Below are 12,159 nucleotides of genomic sequence, written 5' to 3'. Positions count from 1 at the left end.
GCCAGCAGCCCGAGGGACTTCCCTGCAGGACGCTGCATGGCCCAGGGCATTGGTGCTCCAGGACCAGGCTGCCCCAGACCCCCTCCCCTGCTGCCCCAGGCGCACTCCTGCCTGCCCTGCCAGGGGCTGTAAACTGCACAAAATTGAATTGCGGATGGACACGTGTCTGGAAGTTGAAACCAGGGTGGAGGTGATCTGCTCCACGGCTGAGAAGGGTACGACATGGCAAAGAGCTGGGATCGAGCCGGGCAGGATGCAGGGTCAGGGCCAAGAGCCGAGGTCCTTCCGGGCTGCAGGGAGAGGCCTTGCCAGGAGCGATGCTCCTCGGCGTGTCAGCTCTGTTCTTTCTGCAGTGGTCAGCAAAGAAGCCGATGTGGGTCTGACACTCCCACGGTGGCTGCAGGACAAGCAGGGAGTCAGCTCTAAGTGTCACGTTGTTTCTTCTGCACTGGATGTCAGAGTAATGCCAACAAGAGCTTAGGGATGGGCTGGCGTTTGGCAGCGCTGGATTACAAAGAACCATTTTCTCCTTTCTCAGTGGAGGCAGGTCCAGATGAGCAGCTGGGGACTCCATGAAAGGAGCCCAGAGCTTGTTCTGCCCTGCTGCTCCTTGACTTGACCCCATGGCAGCGGGCACCACCCCTCTGAGCCATGAACACACGGCTTTGGGTGAGCTGGGCCCTGCTGAGCAGCGGAGCAGATGGTGTGCAAAGGAGCAACGTGACCAGCGAGCCTGGGATACACCTACACACACGGGGTGCACAAAGGGACCGATTTGGCAGGCTGGGGCCCCACGCCCTCTTGGCTATGTTGTTGTTTCATCCCATTCCCCTTCCCACCTCCACCACCCTGCGCAGCCATCAGTCACCCACACCACCTCATTTGTCTCCTGCTTAACCCCAGAGCCTGCAGCTGTTGGCTGACTTCTGCTTTCACACCAGCCCAGCACGTCCCTTGAACATCACGCTGGCCTACAAAAATGGCATCACTTCCCAGTCTAGGACTGAACAAGGGAGCCCATAGCAGCCTCTGCCTTCATGCCAGTTTGGACAACGAAATTGCCTTCACCTCTTGAAAAGAGTGTAACTTTCCCCTGTAACAACCTGAGCTAGCCCAAAGTGGGCTAGTGGTTTCACCTCCTATTTGTGCTCACACATAGCTACCCAGAGGTAGAAGAGCTTTGCTTTTTCAGCAACGAAAGGCAGCCCATAGTGCCCTGTATCTTACAAGGAAGAGGAGCTTTGCCAGCTGCCTGTCGAGACCACGGTGATGCTGGCCAGTAAAATGGAGCGCTGGAGCCAGAAACTGCTGAAGCCAATGGCTTGATATCGGTGAGCGAGCCAGGGTGCGGGCTCGCCAAGGTGGGGGAGGCATGCAGATGTTAGGGACCATCACCTCTCTACTTGCTGGTGTCCATCCTCCAGTCCCCAGCGTACACCTTGGAGGCATGTTCAAAGCTCCAAGCCTCTAGGCTGTTCCACGTTCATGCTGCTTGCAGCAAAAGTGTGGATACAAGGTTCCTTATTGCCCGGACCTTTCCCCTACCCCTGCCCTCACCATCACACGCAGGATTTTGTCTGCAAGGCAGCTGCAAAGCAGAAGTATCTTTGGTGCTCCCTGCTCCAAGCTCCTCATCTTTGTGCACGGTTGACATTTGGTGTACACAGGAGAAAGGCCAGCCTGCCCCATCAAAGTCTTACCAAACTGAAGATCAAGAAGAAATTTGTTTATTTGCACATACATCTTCAAAGAGAGAAAAGCCCAAGTGCTAATGGGTCTTTTAACCCAGTGGTGAGTAGCATTAGCCATGACTTGAGGAGAGAGAAGGAGCATCTGGCTGCTCTGCCCTGTAAAATAAATTTGTAAATAAATAATTGTAAATAAAACCTGGAGCACGAGGGAAGTGGGGAACAAGGCATCGTAACAAGGTCTGTGGACACTAGCTGTGCTCTCTGATTGAGAGCTACAATATGGACAAGGCGGGGACCTCCCTGGAGAAATGCCTACCCTGAGAAACAGCACGTGTAGTATCGAGAGACCTTCCACATGATGTGACAGTGAACAAAAGAAGGCCAAAACCAGAGTCACAGTGTCACAAACAGCTTGCGAACTGGGTTGCACAGAGCAGTGAGACAGCAGGGTCTCACACAGGGTCCCCTCTTGCTTGAACACGCAAGACCAGAAGCTCAGGGGTTTTCTCAAAACTCCTGCCCAATCTGGCTCTGCGGGACTGAGGTTGTGGATTTGACCTAGCAATAATCAAGGACAGGCATCCAAGGAATTCAGGAGGATAAATCAATTTGGCAATGGTGATTTTGCCATGAAAATTGTATTTGAATTGACATAATTGATGGAATCACTACAGGAATTGAATTTTCAGGTGTTTTATCCCTCAGATTAGTGACATTTTGCTTATTAAAAAGGCTTATTTCTCACTGACAACTAATAATGAGAATACTTGATACTTGATAATAATGAAAATATTTGTCAGGAAAGTCTCACAAAGCAGCACTGGGCATCACAGGGGCTGCCTTACCCAGTAAAACCTTCAAAGAGGTACAAAACAAGTAGGGAAAAAATATAGGCAGCTAATGAGGGAAGATAAACAAATTCTTTGGGCAGCAATACCTGAATTTAGAATGATTTTGGGGTGCAAAGCTGAACAGCAAGGTACGACCTAGGGAGCTTCATTAAAGAAGTTTACATTTCTTATCTGTAATCTCATCCAGACCCCCGGTCCTGTTTTTGCCAGAAGAGCAGGCATGTGGATGTATCTGACCCCCTGCAGAGGCAAATCTCTTTCCCAGTCACTCCTGTCGTGGCGTCATTGCTTTCTGCTCTTTCAGTTAAAGGAAGGCAAACATCACGCACTCAGTGGCAGGGCCTCTTGATTATTTCCAATTCTGGCTGTCAAAAGTATAAACAAAATCAATTCCTGTTTGTTTGTTTGTTTGAGAAGGATCAAGGTCCTTTCCCCCTGTAATTTACTCTTTGTCTTCTGTCCATGGCACATGAAAACCCATCCGGCATTGTTTACCTGAATTTGTTGCTGATGTTACATGATTTAAGTGAGCCTTTGGAGAGGCAGATCGCAGGGATCAGACTGAAACCGGGAAGTTTAGTCTAAGATAAATACTAAGAAAATCCAAACACCTGGAAACACAAGAGCACATAGGCAGGGCGTGCAGACAGCCTCAGCTTCAGCCTCACCGGTTCCTCTACCTCCTCCTCTCTTCTTCGCGTTCCTTGCAGACTTTGGGCCTGGTTTGCACAAGCCTTGGCAGCCCCAGGACCCTGCTGCCCAGTCCATCCCTCCTGCCTTCACGTGCCCTGGCCCAGCCTTTCCTCCTTTACCTTTTCCCCTGGCAGCTGCAGGATGTGGCAAATCACAGGCGTGCAGAGAATAGCCCCTGCCTCTGATTTAGGAGGATTTATTGCTGTGCTCTGCTTTTCTCCTGACACATCTGTACTTCTTACTGCATGACTGGGGAGGTTGGTTTTGTCCTGCCAGAGAAGTGATCTGGGTCTGCTCACACTGTGCAGAGCCAGCCCTGTGCTTAAGCGCCTGGCTTCTTCCAGCCTGGGACGGAGCATCACCAAACTGAAACCAACCTGAGGGGCTCTTCGGGGCCAAGTTTCAATAGCGAGTAAGGCTCGGTGTGCTTCTGGGACCAAGGGAGAGCGAGAGGCAATGTGGAGAAACATCTCCCCGCCGTGGGAGAGGGGACTGCCCGATCTTCCCAAGCACGGGCAGAAGGCTTCACAGCACGGCAAGGTCTCAAAGATGAGACCGACGTCCCGCCACCAGGCTGTTGTCATCCTCAGCGCGCTTCTGGGAAGCAGGCCACACGCAGTTTTGGAAGGCTGGCTTTGGCCTTGATGTTTGCGCCCTCAGCTTGAACGCCAAGGGTCGGGAAAACCCCAGCTCTGTTCCCAGAGACCCGAGCTCAGAGCCCTGGGACCTCTCCACCTCCGGGAGCCACCTCCACCCCTCCCGGCCCGGCCTTGGCGCGCTGCAGGAGGCGGCCACCGCGGCCTCCGTGGCCTGCAGGCCTCACCCCAGCCCAGCCTGGGCACACCGAGGGGACGAGGCCAGAGCCCCCCGGGCGGGCGGCGCAGGGCGGCGGCAGCGGCCCCAGCACGGGGACCCGGCGGCTTCGGGCTGCTCAGCCCCTGCGGTGTCCGCTCGCCCCTCGCAGGGGCTCCCCCCGCGGAGCCCCCTCCCACGCCGGCACCACCCGGTGCTGGGGGAAGGGGACGGGGACGCCTCGCCCCGGGGACGTGGCCGCGCTTCTCCCGCAGCCCCGCGCCCGCTCCTGCGGCGCCCGGGCCCGGCCCTAGGTGGCGGCCGGCACCGCGGCTCCGCGCCTGCCGCCGGCCCGAGGGCGGGGGGGGCGGGGGAGAACACGTGCGGGGCCGGGGCCGGGCCGGGGCCGGCTCCTCGCCGCCCCCGGCCCTTCCCAGCCCTCGCCGCCGCCGCGGGCTCAGTCCCGGCCGCAGCCCCCGGCCGCTGCCGCCCGCAGGTGCCGCCAGCCCCGCTGCCCCCCCCCCCCCCCCGCCGGCCCTGTCCCTGCCGCTGCCCTCGGTGCCCCCTCCGCAAGGTGCCGGGCCCTGCTGAGGGCCGGGGGAGCGGGGCCGGCTCCTGCTCGGAAGCACAGACTGGCCGAGGTGGGCAGGGACCCCTGGGTGCCTCTGGTCCCCCCCTGACCCAGCAGGGACACCCCGAGCAGGGGCCCAGCACCACGTCCAGGCGGCTTTGGGACATCTCCGAGGAGCCCCCGGCACCTCTCTGGGTACCTGTGCAGGGCTCCGGCACCCGCCCAGCACAGAAGTGTTCCTGGTGGTCAGACGGAGCCTCCCGTGCTCCAGTTTGTGCCCAGTGCCTCTGCTCCTGGCCCTGAGCACCACTGGCAAGAGCCTGGCTCCGTCCTCTTTGAACTCTTCTTCAGGTGTTTAGAGGCAGGGATGGGATTCCCCTGAGCCTCCTCTTCCCCAGGCTGAGCAGTCCCAGCTCTCTCAGCCCCCCCTCGTAGCAGAGGTGCTCAGTCCCTTCAGCATCTCTGCAGCATTGGACTCACTCCAGTGTGTCCACATTCCTTTTGTACCGGGGGCCCAGAACTGGACCCAGTGCTCCAGGAGAACACCCCCGTTTACTCTGGGCTCCTGCCCCATGGGGTGCCCCAGACCCTGCCCTGGAGCAGCCCCCGTCCAACTCAGTCCATGCCGGGGGCATCAGCAGTGCCTGGGGCCCCTGCCTTGCCGAGGGCAGCACGGCACCCAGGACCAGCTCAGCTCCAGCCACAGCTTGAGCAGCAGGGTTTTTGCAGCTCGCCCATCCCAGGACCCTCTGTGGGACCTGCAGCTGGTGCTGGACATGTGCAAGCCCTGAACAGGTAAATTGGACCATGGAGCATCTGCGGAAAGCATGGACCCGGGCGGAGCAGTGGGCCTTCCTCCTCTCTGAGTCTGCATCCCTCCAGCCCCAGCTTCACATCCTGCCCGCCTGCGCAGCTTGCTGTGGGACCCTGTGGGAGCAAATGCCCAGGACCTCTCTGCTCCTTATGGGGACAGCCGTCATCCCTACAACCTCAGTATTCACGCCAGCGTTTCACCAGCAGCTGAGTTGTGCCTGGGGAGTGGTGTAGAAGGAGTGGGACAGTCCGGAGATTTCTCCAACCAGTATGGTGGATCCAGCCCCCCTTTGCTGCCAGGTGGGCTTTGCTGGTCCTCAACCGCGTGGGCCCAAGTGTGAATGGGGATACCAGGATCCTGCCCCTGCTCAGAGCAGTCCTCATGTCCAGAGCCGCGAGATTTGCTGGGGAGAAGACACGCTTCAGTGGGCGGTTTGTGGTTCACCCCTCGACACAGCGCTCGCTTAACTCCATTCCCCCCCAGTTTATTTATGGGCCTTCACCTCCGGCACGTCTTCTCCCTGACGGACGACGTTTGCACATGTCCTTCTTATCCAGAACATGGGGCTTTGCAGCCACTTTGCTATTTACTGTAATTTTTAGCTCAGACACAACCAGAACTCCCACCCTGTCTGGGCGTCTCAGTGCAAAAAACAAGACTAAACTATTTTGGGATGTTTTTCCCTTTTCCTCATACTTGGGTGCTTTCCCATGTGGCTAAGCCTTCAGAGCCTTGGGGAGGGTGAACCTGCTTCATGCACCCTCCCAGAGCTGCCCCCGGGCCCCCCCGTATGCGTTAACCCTCCTGTGACCATGGGCACTTCCCACACGAGGCGTCCTTGTGCTCTGCTGGGTTTTCTGAGCTCTGAAACGTATCCAGTGTCAGGAGATGAGCTGGGAGCGAGGCAGACAGGAACGACCCTCCCTCGCTCCATCCCTTTGCACTGTCCTCCTTGCCGGCTGCTCTGGTGACATCTCCCCAGAGCTCTGGGAAAACACAAGCTGCTCCCCCAAAGTAGGCTGGGGATGTGGATTTGACCCTGTTTGTCTGGCACTTATGAAGAAGAGCCTGGAAAATGCCCCTTAGCCTCTGGCGCTCCCGTTTTAGTCCTTGTTTTGCAGCACACGCCACCCCTTGCTGGGGAGAGGGCAGCACAGAGCCGGAACAATGTGCAAACCTCCCTCTCCTGCCTCTGTCACAGCCAACGGTCTCTCCATTGAAGTTTACTTGAAGGTCTAATAAAATTTCTAAGCTGGAAAAATCTTTATGCGGAGGGCTCGCGTTGTTTAAAGGCAGAGGACCATAAAGATAAAGCCGTGCCTGTGCGCTGCTCCCCTCCCGCTACCAGGGCAAGGGGCCGCGGCACAGCCCTTCCCACCGCGGACGGAGGAAGAACTTGTTTTCCTAACGAGAAGTTTGAAGATTAAAAGGGGAAAAAATCAGCCATTTGGAATCCTCTACTGACGCTGCAAATACCCTCGTTAATAGATATGTCTCGTTTTGTTACCTCATTTTAATTAATCATTAAACAAAGACAGCTGCCAAATTTTGGCTCTGGCTCCCAGCCTACAACTGACTTGCAGCTCTTGAAAAATAGACTATTTATGGTGCCTGGGTTTAAAGCTTAAATTTCTTGTATAAACTTTACCCTTCCTAAGAATAGCGTGGGGAGTGCATTGCGGCTGCATCCGTGGTGCCCCGTGCCCCAGCCCCGTGGGGTCTGTGGCAAGGCTGGGGGAAGCAGGGTCCCTTCGGCTGCTGGTGACCAGTGCAGAGGGACAGCTGTGCCTGTGCCCCATGCCAGTCGTGCGCCGTCCGCATGTGGGCAGGTGCCATCGACGTGGGAGGTGGCCGAGTCACAGGGCCGGCCTTTGGGCAGAGCACCCTGATGTGGGAGAGCATCCCCGTGCCCTGGGGCTGGCCGGATGGCTGCGGGTCCCCTGCATGTATTTGTATCCCCGGGAAAGGGCAGAGCATGGGGTGAAGAAACTACCACTACTTGTGCTTAGGGCACGGCTGCTGCGTTCAGCCCAGCTGCTGCCCCCAGGACTGGTGTTCCCATCTCCCATTCTTGTATCCACCTGATACCGGGGACTTTGGATTTTGCACTGTGGTGGCAGAAGCTGCTAAAGCTGCCTGCACTGGGGACCCAGGGCTGCTGTGCCTTCCCTTGCATGGCAGCTTGGTGCTCCACAGGTACTGGCATGTCGTTTTTATTCCTTCCTACTGCTACTGTGAATATTTTCCTTGTTCGGTGTACCTCGGGGACAGGCTGGAGCCTGTACCTGCCATCCCCTCGGACCACAGGCAGGGAAGGAGCCTTCTCAGGGGCTGGTGCAGCTCAGCAGAAGGTGGGCACAGCAGCACAGGAACAGCTCCAGCAAGGACTTTTTCCTGGACTTGGTCCAATCCCCCTGTGCTGGGTGATGCTGGGGGGACTTCGGCTGAAGCAGAGGCTGTGGGCAGCACACGTGCCGGCACTCTTGCAGCGCACCTCGCTGCAGGGCTCGTGGCGCCTGCACACCCTCCACATGTGTAACCAGGAGTGCAAATGCTCTGGGATTTGATGCAAACCAATCCCTTCTGAACAGACGCCATCGACCTCCCTGCACTCACACACGGCTGAAATAAAGTCATGGAAACCTGGAGCAGCCCTGTCCGGTGCTGAGCCGCTCTGCACCGCGCTGGAAGCATCCTGCTGCTGCCTGAGCACCTCGCAGAAGCACCGGCAGCCCAGCAGCTCTCGGCAGGAGGCACCGCGTCTTCTCGCTCATGGGCAAGCCCATCCAAAGGGGTGGCTGCTGTCGTGCCCTTGGTAATAGTGCTTCGTGTGGTTTTTATTCAGCTGGGTCGAGTGCATTGGGACTATTCCATCCCCAGGAAGGTTTGGGTAGTCCCTACTCTGCGCTGCAGGCTCTGCTGTCTTCTGGGGGATGTGTCACGGTCTGCACGCCCTTTGTGGGACCTGCAGCCGCAGCGGGCTCCTGCACTGAGACGATCCATGTGTCTGGGTGCATGCGGCGTGCACCTGTGATGTGTGGGGCCACAACCAGGCTGGGCTCCTGGTGAGCCAGGCTGGCACCGGGGGTTTTTAACCCTCCCAGCACCTACGGAGCAACTGTGATGCAAGGACTGGGAGAGAAAAGTTTCTGCACAGTTGCTGGCCACATCCTGGTGGCTCCATTCGGCAGCCGGTGCTGGATCCGCACCGACTCTTGCTGAGCAGCCCCGAGAGGGACTGGGGCCAGGCTGCAGGCGGGATGAGCTCCTCCAGCTGCGGCCGGCAACCCACAGCTCATATTTCACCCCGCTCGCATCTCTCCCCGCTCGGTGACACCAAACGCGTGTCACACGTGCTGGAGGCACGGGCTCGCCGCCCCCCTCCTGCCCACGCATCCCGGGCCTCTGATCCTCCATCCTCTCCATCCTCCGTCTCCCCGCTGAAATGGCTAAAATAAACTGATCGCGCCACCCGCGTGGTGCTGGGAGGCTGAGGCTGGGTGGGGAACCAGCGTGGCCGTGCTGTGCCAGACGCCCCAGGTCGCAGCTCTCCTGCTGAAAGCCGTCTGTGAGGTGGATCCGTAGCCCTCTGGAGCTGCCTCTCCCCCCTTTTCCTGGCCCAGCCTCCAGTCCTGGGCTGGGGTTCTGGCTCCTTTTCCTGCCCCACCTGGGGTCTTTTTGCAAAACTGCTGGGGAGACTTTCTAGTGTGAAGACCTTCCAGCGAGGGCCCAAGAACTGCTGTAGCAATGCTGTTGTGGACAGCAGAAGGCTTGGAATAAAGCTCTGAGAAGGACAGATTGTTCCACTGCCTGGTGTGGATTGTTAACTCTGAACCCTAATGATAACAGCTTAAATCACAAGGCAGTTACTATATAGCAAATTAGTACAGGAACACTTTCCTCTCCACCTCAGCAATGTCTCTGTTTCCCTGTGCTTCCAAGTCTAAAAACCTCCTGCTCCTAACAGACACTTTCTAGAGCCTAGTTCTGCCTTGTCCAAGCTTGGGGAGGAGCCTCCTCCTGGAGAGGAACCCTCGTCCACCTGGGCAGGAGCAACCCCAGGCACCAGGACATGCTGGGGGCACCCCGCTGGAAAGCAGCTCGGCAGGAAAGGACCTGGGAGTCCTGGTGGGCACCAAGCTGAACGTGAGTCAGCAATGTGCTCTTGCAGCTTGGAAGGCTAAGGGTATTCTTGGCTGCATTAGGCAAAGTATTGCCAGCAGGTGAAGGGAGGCGATCCTTCTCTACTCAGCATTGGTGAGGCCACACCTGGAGCACTGGGTCCACTTCTGGGCCCCCCGGTAAAAAAGGGACGTGGACCCACTGGAGTGAGTCCAATGCTGCAGAGATGCTGAAGGGACTGAGCACCTCTGCTACGAGGGGGGGCTGAGAGAGCTGGGACTGCTCAGCCTGGGGAAGAGGAGGCTCAGGGGGATCCCATCCCTGCCTCTAAACACCTGAAGAAGAGTTCAAAGAGGACGGAGCCAGGCTCTTGCCAGTGGTGCTCAGGGCCAGGAGCAGAGGCACTGGGCACAAACTGGAGCACGGGAGGCTCCGTCTGACCACCAGGAACACTTCTGTGCTGGGCGGGTGCCGGAGCCCTGCACAGGTACCCAGAGAGGTGCCGGGGGCTCCTCGGAGATGTCCCAAAGCCGCCTGGACGTGGTGCTGGGCCCCTGCTCGGGGTGTCCCTGCTGGGGCAGGGGGGGACCAGAGGCACCCAGGGGTCCCTGCCCACCCTGGCCAGTCTGTGGTTCAGCGATTCTGTGAAACAGACTGTGGGACCTCTCCTGGGCAGATTGTCTGGACGTGATATGAAAGCGACTTCCACAGGGCCCATCATGCCCCTTAGTCTGTTTTGGGTCTCTGCCTTAAGTCTCTCCTAGATGAAGAGCTGCTTTGCCAAAGAGCAGAAGGGCTGCGCTTACACAGTGCTGTGTAAATGAGCCCGGTGGGAGACAAGGATTTATGGGAGACGAGGATCTGTGGGAGACGATGACTTGTGGGAGAGCAGGGGAAGGGCTGAGGAGATCTCACTGCAGTGTACGTCTGCCCGCCAGCAGCTTTTGCACACACCAAAAAGTTTAGCAAAGTTTGTTAGTATGAACAGCAGGTTCGCAGGCGGGTGAGTTTATGGTGAGCCAGATATAAATAAATAGAAGAAAAAGGATTTTCCCTGCACAGGGGAGCAGAGTCCTGCCTGCCATGCAAAGGCTGCCCGTGCGCTGGGTGCGGGCCAGAAGAGGGGCTCTTGGCTCCCAGGCAGCAGGCACCCATGGGGGGGTTCTTCACGGGAGTGACCTGCTGGTACCGAAAAAAACAAGTGGTGTTTTTTAAAAGGGTAAAATTTTGGGTGGGCAAACTGCAGGCACGGCCACCCCCAGCAGTGGTGGCACATGCGGGTGCGCGTCTTTCTGCTCTGCACCTTGTAGGAGAGAGCTGCAGGGAGAGGGTGCATGGGGCAGACGCAGAAGAGGCACCGGGTGCATGGGCAGGGAGCCCGAGAGGGCTTTGGGGCTTGGGGTTAACAGGGAAACAAGAGGCAGCCCGAGCGGAGAACCTGCCTCTTGGGCTGCTCCTGCCTTCAGAAGCCACCATTTAGTGCTGGTACAGAGGATGGCACTGGGAAGAGGCTCTCTGCGTCCAGCTTCCAGCTGACAGTGGTGGTCTGTGAGCCTCCTCGGGCTGAGATCAAAGCGCAAGCTCAGGTAGGGGATCGATGCTGTACTGGTGCTGCTGCCCTGGCTCAGCTGTGGAGGATGGCCTGGGTTAGCCTGAGCCCAGAAAAGGGGCTTTATGGGTGGGAAAGTGATGTTATCAGGACTTTGAGATGTAGATGAATTCAGAGGTCATTCAGCAGCAACTTGTTCTTCACTCCAGGATCAAGCCTGGAGAAATCAAGTCCGTTTGGACCCGCTGATGCAGTGAACATGATATAGAGCAGCTCCATTGCTGAGGTGAGGCTGTGTTCCGGGGGTACAGGGGAGCAGAGTCTGCAGGCAGCCCCTTCCCCTTCCCAGCCAGGGTTGCTCCCCAGAACTGCCTTTGGCACCCCTTGACCACAGCTTGGTGAGGGTCTGTAGGGTGTGGGGCTGCAGAGGTTGTATGGGCACACACCTTGTTCCCCTGGATGTACCCCAAAACAAATAGAGAGGGACCAACCCTGGGGTGTTCAGTGCACCGGACCCTGTTGGGGAGCCCTTGGGATGCTGTCCGGCCCCTACCGCTGTTTGCAGCTGGTGTGCCACACCAGCTCGGTTATCAGTGTTCGGACAACGCTCTTTGAAATATGATTTAATATTTGGGTGGTTCCGTGTGGAGCCAGGAGGTAGAGGTGGAGGTGGCAGTGGTGATGATGGTGGCAGTGGCGATGACATTGGCAATAGAGGTGGAGGTGGCAGTGGTGATGATGGTGGCAGTACAGATAGAGGTGGTGGTGGTGGTAGAGGTGTTGTTGTTGGTGGCTATGACAGTGGTGGTGAACGTAGCGGTGGAGGTAGAGGTGGTGATGATGGTGGCGGTAGAGGTGGTGGTGGTGAAGGTAGAGATGGCGGTGGCAGTGGTGATGATGGTGGCAGTAGAGGTAGAGAGGTGGAGGTGGTAGTGGCTATGACGGTGGTGGTGAAGGTGGCGGTGGAGGTAGAGGTGGTGATGATGGTGGCGGTAGCGATGATGGTGGTGGTGGCAGTGGTGACGATGGTGGCAGCAGTGATGACGGTAGCAGTGGAAACGACGGTGGTGATAGAG

This window comes from Anser cygnoides, chromosome 19 (genome assembly GCF_040182565.1).
Source record: "Anser cygnoides isolate HZ-2024a breed goose chromosome 19, Taihu_goose_T2T_genome, whole genome shotgun sequence".
Classification (NCBI taxonomy): Eukaryota; Metazoa; Chordata; class Aves; order Anseriformes; family Anatidae; genus Anser; species Anser cygnoides.
This window is presented reverse-complemented; position numbering follows the sequence as displayed.